Source organism: Sus scrofa, chromosome 13 (genome assembly GCF_000003025.6).
Source record: "Sus scrofa isolate TJ Tabasco breed Duroc chromosome 13, Sscrofa11.1, whole genome shotgun sequence".
Classification (NCBI taxonomy): Eukaryota; Metazoa; Chordata; class Mammalia; order Artiodactyla; family Suidae; genus Sus; species Sus scrofa.
In genome coordinates, this window is record NC_010455.5 from 67,352,929 (window position 1) to 67,369,950 (window position 17,022).

The 17,022-nt window shown below is 47.8% G+C and overlaps 2 protein-coding genes across 8 annotated transcripts in view; both read left to right on the top strand.

The window, feature by feature from the left end:
• The window catches only part of HRH1 (histamine receptor H1), a 201,914-nt gene that overhangs the window by 143,668 nt on the left and 41,224 nt on the right, over positions 1–17,022 (top strand). Inside the window, exon 2 of one of the 6 annotated variants that reach the window (XM_021071108.1) lies at positions 3,033–3,113. The exons of the other annotated variants lie outside the window; for them this stretch is intronic. The gene's annotated coding sequence lies outside the window, so the exon portion shown is untranslated. The remainder of the gene's footprint in view (positions 1–3,032; positions 3,114–17,022) is intronic. 6 annotated transcript variants of the gene reach the window in all.
• Positions 1–17,022, top strand: part of ATG7 (autophagy related 7) — a 397,386-nt gene that overhangs the window by 51,173 nt on the left and 329,191 nt on the right. The window lies entirely within an intron of this gene.

Genomic DNA, 17,022 nt, shown 5'->3' on the forward strand with positions numbered 1-17,022 from the left:
AACCTGGTGACTTTGCAAGGGCATTGGCTCCAATCTCGGGGCACCGCCACTTGCCTGTGTGGTGCTCATGCATTTTGGAAAGCCTCTGTTCAAGCATGCTGCTAAAGTCTCTAGGACTCTCTGGGTTGCAAGGGACAGAAACCATCTCAAACAAGGTGCTCCTTGTGGGGATACAGAGCATCCTAAGGAAGTCAGGGCAAGGCTGAACAGAAGCCTCAGGAGGAGCTGGAAGCAGGAGCCGAAATGCAGCAGAGCCCTCCTTTCCTATCCTGCAAGCCTGCTCTCTCCCAGTTCCTTCCTGTGTGTCTGAGCAGACTGTTTGTCCTGCTTCCAGCAGCCATGGGGCAGGAAGTGGCCATCTACTGCTTTAGAGTTTTCTGCCACCCAGAGTGAGACTGAAATGACATCTCTGTCAGGCCTGATCCCTCCCATGCTCCCTGGGAAGGGACTCCTACTCTGGCCCCTCCAGCCCCTCCTCCTTCCTGCATCAGAGTGATCTTTCCAAAATCCAAATTGTTTATCTTCTACCTCCCCACTTAAGACTGTCCAGTGGCCCCTCACACTCTTAGGATGAAAGTGAAACTCCTCCTGAGGTCCTGCATGTCTCCAGCCCTCAGTAACCCGCATCCAGCCTGGCCCACATGCCCTGGGTCCTCAGCCAGGCCCCTGCTGGTATTGTTCTCTCTTCCCCCAGCCCCTCGCCTCCCAACCAAGTCACACTCCCTGTTACAGACACTCCTAACTTTTGTCAGAGATGGCCTTTTATATTCATCTGCATTATGATTCTTTGACTTTTACTTGTATATCGCCACTCAACTGCTCACTCCTCCAGGATGGGGACATGTGCATTAACTTTCCTAGTGCATAGTAGGGGCACCTCAGAATCAGCACCTTGAGCCTAATTGTGTCATCCCTCCGAGCCTTTCAGAGCATCTGTTCTTCTAACCTATGTAGTGTGTTGGAGATGCTGCCCTTTTGGTTTCCTTGTTTTGTTTGCTTTAGTTGTACAACAGTCATCACAACCAAATTTTATAGCATTTCCATCTCAAACCCTCAGTGCATCCCTCCACCACCCCCAACCTGTTTCATTTGGAAACCATAAGTTTGTCAAAGTCTGTGAGTCAGTATCTGTTATGCCAAGAAGTTCATTGAGTCCTTTTTTTAGATTCCACATGTAAGTGATAGCATTTGATGTTGGTGTCTCATTGCCTGACTGACTTGATTTAGCATGATAATTTCTAAGTCCATCCATGTTCCTACAAATGCCATTATTTCTTTTCTTTTAATGGCTGAGTAACATTCCATTGTGTATATGTACCACTTCTTCTTTATCCAGTCCTCTGTCAATGGACATCTAGGTTGTTTCCACATCTTGGCTATTTTATATAGTACTGCAATGAACACTGGAGTACATGTATATTTTCAAGTCATGGTTTTCTCTGGATAAATGCCCAGGAGTAGGATTGCTGGATCAAATGGTAGTTCTATTTTTAGTTTTCTGAGGAATCTCCATACTGTTTTCCACAGTGGTTGTACCAATTTACATTCCCACCAACAGTGTGATAGGGTTCCTTTTTTTCCACACCCTCTCCCTCACTTATTGTTTGTGGACTTTTTGACGATGGCCATTCTGGCCAGTGTGAGATAGTACCTCTTAGTGGTTTTGATTTGCATTTCTCTAATAATGAGTGATGTTGTACCTCTTTTCATGTGTTTTTTGGCCATCTGTATGTCTTCTTTGGAGCATTGTCTGTTTAGATCATCTGCCCATTTTTTGATGGGGTTGTTCGTTTTTTTGGTATTGAGCTGTAGAAGGTGTTTATAAATTTTGGAGATTAATCCCTTGTCAGTCACTTCATTTACAAATATTTTCTCCCATTCTGTGGGTGGTCTTTTTGTTTTGTTTAGGGTTTCCTTTGCTGTGCAGAAACTTTTAAGTTTAATGAAGTCCCATTTGTTTATTTTTGTTTTTATTGTCAGTACTCTAGGAGGTGGATCTGAGAAGATGTTGGCTGTGGTTTATGTTGGAGAGTGTTTGGCCTTTGTCTTCCTCTAAGAGTTTTATAGTATCTGGCCTTATAGTTAGGTCTTTAATCCATTTCGAGGTTATTTTTGTGTATGGTGTTAGGGAGTTTTCGAATTTCATTCTTTTCCATGTGGCTGTCCAGTTTTCCCAGCACCACTTATTGAAGGGGCTGTCTTTTCTCCATTGTATATTCTTTCCTCCGTTGTCTTGGATGAGTTAACTGTAGGTGCATGGGCTTAATTCTGGGCTTTCTATCCTGTTTCACTGCTCTATATTTCTGTCTCTGTGCCAGTACCATATAGTTTTGATGATTGTTGCTTTGTAGTATAGTCTGAAGTCAAGGAACCTGATTCCTCCTGCTCCATTTTTCTTTTTCAGGATGTCTTTGGCTATTCTGGGTCTTTTGTGCCTCCAAACAACTTTAAAATAGTTTGTTCTAGTTCTGTGTACAGTGTCCTTGGTAATTGGATAGGGATTGCACTGAATCTGTAGATTGCCATTTTGATAATATTGACTCTTCCAATCCAAGAGCATGGTATGTCTTTCCATCTATTTGTGTCATCTTTGATTTCTTTCATCAGTGTCTTATAGTTTTCAGAGTACAGGTCTTTAGTCTCTTTAGGTAGGTTTAGTCCTAAGTATTTTATTCTTTTGGATGTGATGGTAAATGGGATTGCTTCCCTAATTTCTCTTTCTGATCTTTTCATTGTTAGAATGCTGCCCTTTTGTAAACTACATATGATTCTCTTGTAGGGAATTCTATCCCAAATCGCAGTAGCCATTCAGTTATTCAAAGTGTGGTCCCCAGACCAGCTGCATCGGCCTCACCTGGGAGCTGGTTAAAAATGCAGAATCTTGGGCCCACCTGCGGCCCTACTCATGTGGAATCTACATTTTAATGAGTGATTCATGTGCAAGAAAAGTTTGAAAAGCACTGGGTTGGGACATACTTTCCTGTGTTCCTATAACCTCCCTCAATTTCTTTCCATTTCTCGTTCTTCTTTAGTGTCGGGCTGCTCTTCTAAACTGTGAGCTTCCTAAGGGCAGAGACCCTGGCTGTGTGCCAGCTCATTGACCTCGGGTCCTGGTATGTCACGTGGCCTTGCATATATAGGCAAGGATTTTTTCCCCTAAAATTATCCCCAGGAGGATCCATACAAAGTCTTTCATATTATAGGATGCACTATCAATTACTTTGTTTTGAACAAAAAGTACTGTCTGGGAAGGAAAGGCACATTATCTGAAAATGGCCTCAGTGCTAGTTTATATGTTTATAGCAGTCACCCAATGGATTCAATAAAAAATAGGTAAAGAAATGCAACCCAATTTAGTCATCATTTCTGGAAAGTATGACTTCACAATTGTAATTGCTGAGTGTCACTGTACACATGCCCTTTGAAGATCATCTTTAAAAGTATTAAAGCATATGGTTATGTTGTGGGGTCACAGCCTACATCCACAAAATTAATTCAGAAAAACAACACAGCTTGTTGGAGGCTTCCCTCCCATCTGCACCACGTCTAGCCCTGCAGCCTTAGCACTCAGCGGCTGAGCAAGCAGGAGTACATTGGGCAGGTTGTGATTGGGAAGCCCTTGCTCTGCCTTTACGAGTTGGTGATTGCAGGTGCACTTTCAACTCCAGCCTTCATTCCGTGCCTGGAAAATGAGGGTGCTGTTCACCAGCTCTGCTCATCTTTCAGCATCATTTATTCCACTGTGTAGCTGAAGACTCAGTTATTCAACTACCCACCAGACCTCTGTTGTTACCCCCTTCACTACCTGTAGCCTCTTCTATCTGTAGCACAGGGGACATGGGGACCCCAGGCCCAGCCTTCTGCAAAGTGTTAGATCAAAAGGGCTGCAGTTGGTCCTCTGTGCTCTCATACTTCCTGTTCCTGCACACTCTCCACCTTGCACACCTTCTACCTTGCATGCTCCTCCACCTGGCACAGCCTCCACCTTATATGTCCGCAGTGCATGCTCGCCATCTTCCCTGCAAAGTCCCATCCAAACTAACTTCCATTCCCCACCCTCACTTTTTAATTCCCCGTGCTCCAAACATTCTCTCCCTCTGATCTAATTCCCATTTTGTCAGGGCCCTCCTGCTAGGATTTTTATTTAATGAAGGAACTGGATGATAAAAGCATATAAATGACTTAGAGATCTATTTCTTATTATTATAGTAATTGTTGCTCTGTCTTGGACATCTGGTTTTGCCTGGCTTCTGGGCTGGAGGTGCAGGTGGCTGGAGATGCCATTCTTTGGGATGTAAAAGAGGACAGTGGGGCTTCCTACTAAACTGGCAGACTGAGTCTTCAACGGAGGACCCATCCCTGGGCCCACCTCTAATGGTTGTGGGGTCTAAGGCAGGAAAGAGTTCAAATGGTCTGGGGCTGGCTGTAATCATGGGTGTGGTGGTGGGGGGAGGTGGGAGTTGAGGTTGTTCAGAGCCACTTTGTAAGGGGTCTTTCATGTCCATGACTGGGTTTATCTTGTAGGACATGGGGAGCCAGTGAGGAATGAAACAGAATGCTTGCATGATCTGATGGCATCTTAGGACAGTCTCTCTAATAGCAGCATAAGGAAAGGATCAGAGAGGGCAAGACTGGCAGAGTGCAGACCAGTAGGAAAGTCTTAGCATTCCTGCCACTTGAACTAAGGCAGTGATGTGAAAATGACAGGATTGGTGTGTAAGACCTTTCCAGGGCAGAAGGGGGATGGGGAACAAAGATGATGAGGATGACTTCCTGCTTTACAGGTGTTCAGCCGGTAAGGGGGGAATCCAGCCTCAGACATAGGCACCCAGCTGGAGGCTGGGAAATGCTGGGTTTGAGGTGCGTTCCAAGGGATGTTGTCAGGAGGTCTTTGGATATGTGGGCCTGGCAGATCTGGGCAGATTTGGGGGTTGAGGCGGGCATACAGAAGCCGGGAGCTGCAGTCCAGATGAGAGATGAAGGTGGCCTGGCCCAAATGTGACAAAATGATCTAGCAAAGTGGACGGAGTTGAGAAGCATTGGGGAGGTAGAATGGGCAGCACTTAGAGGTGGTTGGAACGTGGGAGATGAGGTGGAGTTTGGCTCTGGTTTTCCAGGTGACAGCATCTGGGAAGAGCAGTACCATCCAGGAACAAGCACAGCTGTGGGAGAAAGGTGATGGCTTAGTTTTCATTGTCCCCAAAGCAGATTTTGAGGCAAGGATTTGCTTGTAAGGAGATAATTCGAAGAGGCAGTGGGATGTGGGATGTGAGTGGGAAAGGAGGATACAGATGGAGGGTAAGGTACATGTTACTGTGGTGGACAGCAGTGCCTTGCCCTCCAGGGACCCGCTGAGACAGGGCCACACCTGAGGTTGGTCTCCTGAAGCTGGTTGAAGGGGTTAACTCTCCAGCACTTCCAGCCTGGCCCTTGGGAGTCGGGGGAAAACTTCCTTAGGAGCAGAGCCCGTCTGAATGCACGACTGTCGCAGAGGAGACCAAGGAGTCTGCTGGGTCTGCAACAGGTCATGAGACAGCTCGGGTAGGTTGAGTCCCAGGCATCTGAGACTTCCAGTTGTCCCCAGGGGTGATACTATAGTAGCCATCAAAGAGCCTGAATGCTGTGCCCTGGAAGGATGGCACCTTCATGCTTGTTTAGGGCCCTCACATGTCCGTGGTCTGGTTGGATCCGGTGCATGTGCTCGTCTCTCCGCCCCTGGGCTGGCTGCAAAGCCCACTCTAGGCATGCAGTTCCCTTCCCACAGAATAGTCCTCAGCTGTTTCCACACCTCTGCCTTCCCTCCTTCTAAATCACAAGCACCATTTGTCAACAGTTCCAAGAAACAGGGCTCACTAAGCAAAGAGGAAGCTGGGGGCCTGGGTAGAGGATAGGTCAGTCCACTTGAGGACCATTTGCAGATTGAAAAATAAGAGAGCCGGGTGGTAATGGGGAGTGCTGCCCCATCACATGGCCAGTCTGAGTGAGTTCCTGGGCAGTCGGAGGAGAGGAATGAGAGAAGGCGGGGACTTGGTGCCAGGTCTCTGTCCCCACAGCGCCCTCCTAGCCACTGAACAGGCAGGGTGTTGAATGGGTCTGCATCTCCATTTCTTTACATGTGCAGTGGGATAACATGCCTAGCCCAGCCCCATCTAGTAGAAAAACACAAGCCACATGGGCCACAATGTGATTGTAAATATCCAGTAGCCACATTTTAAGAAGAAACAGGGAGTTCCCATCGTGGCGCAGCAGTTAACGAATCCGACTAGGAACCATGAGGTTGCAGGTTCGGTCCCTGCCCTTGCTCAGTGGGTTAACAATCCAGCGTTGCCGTGAGCTGTGGTGTAGGTTGCAGACGCGGCTCGGGTCCCGCGTTGCTGTGGCTCTGGCGTAGGCCGGCAGCTACAGCTCCGATTAGACCCCTAGCCTGGGAACCTCCATATGCCATGGGAGTGGCCCCAAAAAATAGCAAAAAAAAAAGAAGAAACAATTGCCATTCAGTTTAAGAATATAGTTTATCTAACTCACTGTATCCCAAATATTGTCATTTCAGCAGATAATCAACATGAACAGTTTGAAGGAGATATTTTACATGGAGATGAGGGGAGGAGCTAATTTTTCAGGCTCCAGCGTGTATTTTATACTTAACAACAGATCTCAATTCAGGCCAGGCTGCATATCTGATGGCGCAAGCCCAGACCTCCTGCCTTCGCCACAGGGAGGAGTTCAGCCCCACCCACCTCTTCTGGTCAGTGCTTCATTGTAGGGTCCAATCCCCATGATAAGATAATTATGATACTTGAGAATTTACACTGTGGTGTGAGCCCTGATCTGATTTGAGCCTCACACCCACCATGTGAGATATGTTTATAATCCCTATTCTATAGGTGAAGCAGTAGAATCAGGCACCGAAGGGTGTAACAGCTCTTCTAGAGTCCTGTTCCTTGTTAGTGGTGACTCCAGGATTCAAATGCATATCTCTTTGACTCAGGTCTTGTGCTCATCCATAAAACATACTGCCAGTTCCAGGAGAAAAGCTTTCATTCATCTCAGGGTCTTTGCACCTGCTTGTTCCTCTGCCTTTAGTGCCACCACACCCCCATTTCCCTGCTTAGCTAAGTCCCACTTTTCCTTCAGGTTGTGGTTTGGGTTATTCCTCCTCCAGGAAGCCTTCCCTGCATACACCCTTATTGTCTTGGGCAGGCTGAGCCTCCTCCCTGGCATCCCTGTCATCCTTGTTCCCCTGCCATAGCACTTGTCACATCATCATATTGTAATTGCCTGATTACCTGTCTAGGTAGAGGACTGTCTGTCTGGCATATTGAAATCCTCCCAGAACCTAGCACAGAGCCTGGCACATGTTAGAGACCCAGGTATATTTGTCATATGCTGTAATGAAAGTCAGACATGCCTGGCTGAAGACGAGTATGGTTGACCACCATCGTTGGTTCCGTTTCAGATCTTCCCAAGATAAGGAACCTGAGAAAGTCATTGTGGTTTATGTGTGTAATAACAACAATTGACAGCCATTCCCCTGTTTCCTGGCCAGTAGAACCCTCATTTTGTTTGGGAAGGTGACCCTGTTCTTAGCTTAGCCAACACTGGGAAATCTAACTCCACTGCTGGTGATTCATTCAGTAGTGGGCAGGAGACATGAAGGAGGTTGGTAGGGCTAGGGTCTGTGCATTTTAGGAAAGTTCTCCTTCATTTTAGGAAAGAAACTCATAGAGCAGGATGTCATCATGTCTGGGTGTGACCTCCGGGTTCGGCAGCTGTCTTGTGACCAGGAGGTGATCTGCTTTGAGAACATTCCTGACAGACACTGAAGATGGCAGAGCCAAAAGTTGGAGAAAGACTGGAATCCTTGATGACATCTTTGAGATGCTGAATTAACCTGCCTGGAGCTCCCCTATCTTTGGACTTCTCATTAGAGGCAGAGTACATTTCCTTATTACTTCAGGCAAGTGAGTCGAGGTTTTCTATTACTTTTAGTCTAAATCATCCTAACACTTACACTGTGCAATGGAGACTAGTACAGTCTGAGACCAGGTGGAGGACAGAGCCGGAATGTGGGTTCCAACTCCAGCATTGGTGCCCTGGGACCTCTTTCTGCAAAACTCTGATGCCACTTCCATACAAAGCCTTCCCCATCAGGAGGTGGGTGCTCCCTCTTCTGGGTTCCTCTGTGTATGTCTCCATGACCCCTGCTCCCACCTTCTCTCCCCGAGGCTTGTAGTCTCCCTGAGAATGGAGCCGGGTGTGGGTCCTGTCTGTATCCCCATGGTGGTACCATGCACAGAGTGGGTGCTTGAAAAGTCATTGGGCATTCAGTGGAAGGCCAAGTAAATCCCTGTTAATATTGCTAATTCCTCATTCATAAGAAAGATGATACTTCCCCTAAACATTCTATCTGGCTAATGGATGAGGAATTGTTTCCAGCTCTGAGGCTCAGCTTCTTTGGAAAGACTGGACTTGAGCTCTAGGTCAGAGCAACTCCATGATGTGACAGCATTTTATATTGAGGGCTGGCTGTGTTCAGGGCTATGCAGTACAGGAATTAGACATATTCCTGTCCATCGAGACACTTAGGGGCTGGGGTGAAAGTTATGTACTTCTAAGGGGGGACAAATCCCTTAGGTGGCCTCTTACCCAGAAAACTGCTTCTACCCTCACATTTTTGTGAACAGTTTTAGGGGATCCATTCAGCTAAGAAAGGCATCCAGAGGCCCTCCCCTGCCCGCCAGCCCTGTCTGAGCTGGAGCAAGGGGGACAGGGAGGACTCCATCCTCACAGAGGAGCCCTCAATGCAGAAGGGGAGGAACACAAAGGAGTGCAAAGGAACATAGGAGAAGGCTCTGCTGCTTGTGTAGGAGTTCGCCAGGTGCTCAGAGGGAGGAAGGTACACACGCCGGCCACCGCTGCCAAGGTGGAGAAGTCTCTGGATCATGGAATGTGAGTCACTGTGTGGCCAGAACACAGCAAAGGAGACTGGGAAGGGGGGTGGGGAGGAGGAGGAGGGTAGGTACAGGGTCCTTTGGGGTGTGCCAAGAGTGGGGAGTGGGGCAAGAAGCCTCTGCAGAGGTTCATATGAAGTTAAGGTCAGATGCAGACTTCCAAGAAACAGGCTGAAAGCAAGGCAACCTCAGGCTCTGTTTGTCAAGGATCATCTTTAAATTCAAGGTGTCTCCAGGCTCCCACTGCTCCCCCCTCCCCAGAGAGGGAACTACTCAGGGAAGGAAGCTCTTCTCTCCAGGATTTGACCTGACCCTGCTGAGCTGCCCAAAGGAAGCTTGTCCAGCTTGGAAAAAAATAAAAGCAGAGACCTTTCCTCTTTGTGTGGTCACATTTCGGGAAGTTAAACAAAATAATTGACCTGCTGCCCAGGCCTCCCTTTCTGTGGGAATCGCCTCAGCACGGCAGCTCTGCACGGCTCCCCTCACACTGGGCAGGCACCAGGCTGGTGGAACAGGATGCCTTTGAGTAATTCAAAGCTTGAAAAGTAGAGTCTCCCTTAATCTGTGGAGTTTTGTGGTAGATGAAATTATTTCATGGCAGGAAAAATTAAAAGGCGCCTTTGCTTGGGAGCCAACTAACCCTTGCATTGTCAGCACCCCAGCTCCCACTTGCCTCTATCCCTGGCCAAGCTGCTCTTTGAACCAGCTACACTCCTGCTTCTGACTCCTCCTTAATCCAAAGGAAGGGGGGGATGTGGAGATGGTCTGTTGAGGACCTACTGTGTGCCACAAATCATTTATCATTTCACAATATTGTGATGAGGGGTAGGTATCATGATTCCCACTCAACAGATGCATTCACCGATGTTCAGTGAGGTGTGTATATTCACCCCATTAAACAAATGTGAGTTAAGGACCTGCGTGTGATGGCACTGAGCTGGGAATGAGACATACAATGCAGAACACAATAGAAGTGTTCCCTACACTCATGGAGCTTACTGGCTAGGAGGGGATAGCGGGTCCTAATGAAATCATCCCATAGATAATTGGTGTTAGGAGAAGTTAGTCTGGGCTGGGGAGGGCTTCCTGGAAGAGGTGCTTCCAAGATCCGAAGCATGCATAAGTATTAACCAGGCAGAGACATGGGCCAGCTGATTCATGCAGAGGGAACAGCATTTGCAAAGCCCTTGAGGCAGGAGGGAACGTAGAGCTTCCCAAGGACTCAGAGGTGTGTGGCAGGAGCATAGAGGTAGGGATGTAATATGCTGCTCACTGAGTCACTGATAGGGATCAGCTTTGCACAACCTCCTGGGCCTTGGGTACATAGAGAGGGCACAGAGAAAGAGAACTAAGTTTGTGCCAGGCATTGTGCCCATGATCTCGTCTGATCCCCCAAGCCACCCATCCTGTTTACCCATGGCAGAACTGAGGCTCAGAGAGGCAGGGAGCTGTGGGTCCTGTTGCCAGTCAGAGGCAGAGCCAGGCTTCCCTGGTCCCACAGCCCAGGCCCATCAGCTCACAGATCCAGCCTGGATGCACCAGCTGTGGCTTTTCCAGCTTCAAGGTCTCCCACAGGGATGGTCCAGCCACGCTCTCCTCAGCCCCACTTTTGGCTTCTGGCCTGTCTCTGTGACATCCTTGCTTGGAATCAGAGGGAGAAACTTGGGGTCTGGTAATTGTATTCCATTGAACCTAATTAAGATGCAAATTTGTACAGTTAATGAAGAAGGCAATTTGGAGCAATTTCACTGGTGACTGGGCCTCTTGTCAGTGCCTCTCTGCTCAGTAGGTAGGTCTGGGGAGAGCAGAAATGTATGCACTGCCACCCACCATGCTGCATCTGGCTGGCCCCAGGGGAAAATTCTTCCCACCCCAGTAGAACACAAGGTGAAGAAACTGCTTGGATCACGTGGCCCCTGATGGGGGGCTTACCTAGTTCTGAACTCCTGCCACCTCCCTCTCCTTGGGACCACGAGCCCCATCTGCGGGCTCTGCCCTGACCAGGCCTCCTGGTGTGGCCCAGAAGGGGTTGAAGCTGGTCGCTGGAACCTGATTACCTGGGTTTAAATCCAGCTCTGCCACTCACTGGCTGTGTGTTTGGGGGCAAGTTTCTTAACTTCTCTGAGATTGAGTTTTCTCTTCCCTGAGATGAGACACAGATGGTATTACCTGATGAGGCTGCTGTGAAGATGAAATGAGACAATGCCTGGGAAACCCTTGGCAACACCTGGTCCTGTGAATGTTGGACATTTTCATTAACTCTCCTGGTTCCGCACATTGTATGAGTAGTTCTCCCCTCACACCCTATGCTCATAAATTTCTTACTGCTGCTGTCAGAGGCCTACTGTCCTGGAGTTTGACTTTCTTGAGGTCCTGGGTGCCCTGTCCGTATGGTCCACCGGCTGCGAAGTTGGGGTACACCCAATTGCTGCCCTTTTGCATAGATTGGCACCTGTTCGTTAGCTGTTTTCCCATCCTTGGTTGTCCACATTGGCCTGCTGGGCTAGACTTCCTTCTAGCACCTGACCCCACTTTCTCTCACCACCTCTACTGTCCCTCCACTTGTATTCATTTACAAACAAATTACTCAACTGACATCATGATTATAGCTAATATCTGTGGAGTGTTGCCTTTGTCAAGCTCTTTCCCTGTAATTATGTCGTTGCATCCTTACAACAATTTACAAATGTAGAAACTGAGGCTCAGAGGGGGAGAGTGTCTTGCCCAAGGTCACACAACTGGTACACGGCCAAAGTGGAAGTCAAACCATGTCTATCTGACCCCTCACCTCATTTGCAAGCCTCTAGTCAAGCTCTATGATTCCTGAGTGCCTGCTGGGTGCCAGGCTCTCTGCCTTAAGCCCAAGGCAGAGAGATGTCTGCACTTACCCTCAAGAAGCACACAAGCTAGTAGGAAGGGACAGACAGGGGACAGAGTGGGACAGAAGTGCAGTGGTGGAGGGAGCTCAGAGGAGCATGGAGAGGACCTTTGTCTTCTTAGGGAGGAGTCAAGAAAGGAAAGGCGCTCAGAGGAGGGAGCACTTGGCCTGAGGGTGCTGGAAGGTTTGTGGTGGGAAGGGCGTGACCGGAGGGGTAGCACCAGGTGCAGTGGCGTGGAGGCGCAGGATACCTGTGTACATTGAAATGTAGGGGCCAGGGACCAGTGGTGGGCTGGGAGTTGCAGCTGGGGTGGGGGGCGCAGAAAAAGTGGGTAGGGGCCGGGTGATGCTGAGCATCAAAGGCCAGGCTGGGCATTGCCGTCCTGGCTCAGCAGTTAATGAACCCAACTAGGATCCATGAGGTTGCAAGTTTGATCCCTGGCCTTACTCAGTGCGTCAAGGATCTGGCGTTGCTGTGGCTGTGGCGTAGGCCAGCACCTACATCTCCGACTCAGTCCCTAGCCTGGGAACCTCCATGTGCCTCAGGTGCAGCCCTCAAAAGCAAAAAGGCCAGACTAAGTTAGAATTGACTAGAGGTTTGGAATAGGAAGTTCAAGAATCAGACAGACCTGGAGTGGAGTAGTTTCTTACCTGCTGTGTGACCTTGGACAAGACCCTTTGCCTCTCTGAGCCTTGATTTCTTCAACTGTAAAATGGAGGCGGGATAATCAAAAGGCCTGTCTCCTAGGGTGGTTGTGGGGAGATGCACAGAAACAGAGCACAATTTCTATGGCGTGAACCCTTAATCATCAAGACCTGCTTCCGATGCAAACTATTGCCTTTGGAATGGATAAGCAATGAGATCCTGCTGTGTAACCCCGGGGAACTATGTCTAGTCACTTATGATGGAGCGTGATAATGTGCGAAAATAGAATGTGTACATGTATGTGTAACTGGGTCACCATGCTCTACAGTAGGAAAAAAAAATTGTATTGGGGAAATAACAATTAAAAAAAAAAAAAAAAAAACTGCTTCCTCTTGCTGCAGGGATGGAGGTGTGGGGACCAGGAGCCACTGCATGAGAGGTGGGTGCTAGAGGGAAAGTCAAGCAGGCTAAGAGGTTAGAGATAACAAGAGAGAGGGCTTAGGGAGGAGAATTATTTAAACCAAATGGACAAGGAAGGTGGCATTTAAGCAGAGATCTGAACATGGTGACATGCACCATGGAAAGTTTTAATGAGCAATTTTGATGCCCAAAGCAGATGCCAGCAGGGCCCTCAAACCAGCCTTGTCAATCGTGAGGAAGAGGGTAGCCACGCACTGGATCCGGGCTTGCTCTCCTGAGAATTCTAACCATAGATGCTGAGCTCTTTTATTTCCAGCTGCTCCAGGAGTACCTACTGTCAACACGTAAATTTGACAAATTGAGAAATGAAAGAGTATTTCATAATCACAAGCGGGCCTTTTTGTTATTGTTCATCATCACAGCAAGGTCTGGCATCATCTCCCTGATGGCTGTTTCCAGGGCAGCTGCAAAGCCCAGGCCTGGGCTTCCCTGGGCAGGACCAGGGAGCACCCCCTCAGGGTAGCCAAGTCAGGGTGATCAGTGCAGGGATTTGGATGAACCTCGGCAAGGGCTGGGATTTCAAGATTCTCCTCTGTTCTCCTTTGCCTGGGATGGTTCCCAGCCCTACCAGGAGCCCAAGTGTGCTTCTCACAGTCTGAGAAAGGATTGGAGGCCACTTGTCCTATAGGCTTAGATGCAGAAAGACCGGGCTGTCTACGCTACCTCTCCTCTCAGTTTGGGGCAGTGTTTCCTAGACCACAGTCAGCAGGGACTCTTTATTAAAAAGGCAGCTTCCAGGCCTTGCCCCAGACCTCCTGAGTGCAGTTCCCTTTGACCTGCATTTTAGCACGCTCCCCAGTGGTTCTCATGCACTGCAAAGCGGGGATCAGAGGTCAGCCCATGGGGATTGTTCTAGGACCGCTGAGGCATGCGCCTGTGTCCTGCAGTCACGGGGTGCTTCTGAGCCAGGTTGCCACATCCCCCATTTGTATTTTTGCCTCAGAGGGGACTGTGGCAAGAATAAAGGCAGGAATTTTGGAAGCTGGTTTGTGTCATGCTGTGAGGCAGTGTGTGTGAGAAGTCTCTGTCATCCTTCAAAAGAGAAGAAAAAAAGAAAAAGCTTGATAGATATATATATATTCTGGAGGCAAATGTGTCACTTTCAAATGGGTTCTTTCCAGCCTGAGCACATTTTCATTTTTCTCCGGTGAGTCATTGCAGAAGTTGCGTTTTTCTCAATGCCTCTTATGAGCAAAGGACACATTTCCCGGAGAGGCTGCAACTCCCTGGTGCCGGGACTGGGAGATGTCCTTTTTATCAGGTCCAGTTAGAGGATCTGGTGAGGCTGTCCCCACCCCATCCTGTGCAGTATAGGAGCCACAGAGGCTTCTGACAATTGAGGGGATGGTCATGCTCCCTTTAATAATCACCCATCCTTGTTAGCTCATATCTTGCCGTCTCTTGGCCTGTTTTCAGACTGTCTGGCTGCCAACTTGCTGGTTCTAATGAGAAAACATTCCCAAGTACCTTTTGACTTTCATTCGCATATCCATCAGTTGTGTGGCATGGTTATTAGAGCATGAATTCTGGGAGCCATCCTCTAGTGGCTTCCCATCTCACTCAAAGGCAGAGCCAAAGCCCCTCCCACATCTGCAAAGCCCTTTGTGGTCTAATTCCTGCCATTCTCTAAGTTCTCCTGCTCCTCAGCTCCAGCCCTACTCACCTCCTTTCTGTTACTGAACATGTCATGGACGGATCACTCCAGGGCCTTTGCACAGGCAGTTTCCTCCTCCTGCCTCTCCTTCCCAGATCCCCGGGAATCATTTCCTCACTTCCTTTACATCTCTGTTCAGAAGTCACCATGTTACCCTGACTATCCTAAATTAAATAGCACTCATCGCAGCCATCACTAACCCCCTTTTTTCCCCTCAGAGCATTTATCACCACCTCACATAGCATTTATTTACTTGCATTTTCTATGATCTCTCTCTCCCCACCACAATGATAGCTCCTTGTGGATGGGAACTTTGATTTGGCTACTGCTATTTTCCGAACATCTAGAATATGTCTAGTGTATTGTAGGCTCTTTAATAAGTAATGATTGGTTGATCGAATGGCTCTTTTCCTTACTGGTTGTGTGGCCTGGGGCTCCTTAGCATCCCTGAGCCTCAATTTCTGTCTATAAAATGAAAACGGTTATGAAAGTTTGCATGTTAAATGAGAAAGTGCATGTAAGTGCTTTGCTTGGTGACCAGCACACTTAAAGTTCTCAACAAATGATGACTGGCCTTGGCTGTTATTAATTAGACTGTTAGTAAGAAGACAAAATGTGCTAAAGAAAATGAAGGAGGTTTGCAAAAGGACAGTGTGTTGATTGCTGGGAGAGTTTCTGTCCAAGTGGCTGGAATCAGGAAAAGCTTCCCAGCAGAGCTGGCATTGGAGGAGGGCCTCTGGGTTAGACAGCTCTCAGGTGGTCAGTGCTCAGTTTGTGGAATTATGGTCTGGGGAGAAGGGGCAGCGTGAGTGAAGAGGCAGAAGGGAGGAAGTTTGGGAACTGGTCAGGCTTGCTTCCTGAACACAGGGAGGGAGGGAGAGCAGAAAAAGGAGGTGGAAGCTTTTTTTTTTTTTTCCTTTGGAAGAAGAGAAACCAGTGAGTGCTTTCCAACAAACTGAGCAACAGTAAAACAAAGAGAAATTCTGCTTGGCAGTGCCTTTCTGGGGCAGAGGGCTTCACAGTTAATAAAGCAGTCCGTGGGCACCATACTGTTGGCTCCTCACAACCCTTCTCCAGGTAGGCATGGCTTATTAGGTGTTTGTATTTCTAATCTGGAGTCACCTGCAAATAACGCTGAATGGGGTATCACATCCCTAAGATATCTATTGGCTATGGTGGGATTTCTGAGTGTGATAGTATCCTGCTGTCTCATAGACGGGGAAGAAATTCAGAACACAGGTGGAAGGGGAAACGAAGAGGGACGGTATGAGGGAGAGAGACTAAATGGGCAACTTCAGAAAGCAGGAGGACTTGCATTTTTCCTTTCTTCCTTCTGTCTTTCCTTACTTCCTCACTCAGCACATTTTTTTATTTTTAAGATTTTTTTCTGTTATACTTGATTTACGATGTTCTTTCAATTTCTGCTGTATACCAAAGTGACCCAGGAGATATATGTATATATATACATATATCTCCTTTTCTCATATTATCACATTCTCACATTATCCTCCATCATGTTCCATCATAAGTGATTAGATATAGTTCCCTGTGCTACGCAGCAGGATCTCATTGCTTATCCACTCCAAATGCAATAGTTTACATCTACTAAACCCAAACTCCCCGTCCATCCCACTCCCTCCCTCTCCCCCTCCCCCTTGGCAACCACCACAAGTCTGTTCTCTGTGTCCATGAGTTTGTTTATTTTCTGTAGACAGGTTCATTGTGCCGTATATTAGATTCCAGATATAAATGATATCTTATGGTATTTGTCTTTCTCTCTGCGATTTACTTCACCTAGTATGAGAGTCTCAAGTTCCCTCCATGTTACTGCAAATGGAACTCTTTTGTTCCTTTTTATGGCTGAGTAGTATTCCATTGTGTATATGTACCACATCTTCTTTTTTTTTAAGGCTGCACCCATGACATATGGAGGTTCCCAGGCTAGGAGTCAAATCAGAGCTGTGGCTGGTGGCCAGTGACACAGCCACAACAACACCAGATACAAGCCGTGTCTGCGACCTACACCACAGCTCATGGCAACACTGGATTCTTAAGCCACTGAGCAAGGCTAGGGATTGAACCTGTGTCCTCTTGGATACTAGTCAGATTTGTTTCTGCTGAGCCATGACAGGAACTCCCATACCACATCTTCTTAATACATTCATATGTCAGTGTTTAGGTTGTTTCCATGTCTTGGCTATTGTGAATAGTGCTGCAATGAACATATGGGTGCATGTATCTTTTTCAATAAAAGTTTTGTTCAGATATATGCCCAAGGGTGGGATTGCTGTGTCATACAGTAGTTCTATATTTAGTTTTCTGAGGAATCTCCGTACTATTTTCCATAGCAGTTGTACCAATTTATATTCCCACCAGCAGTGAAGGAGGGTACCCTTTTCTCCACACCCTCTCA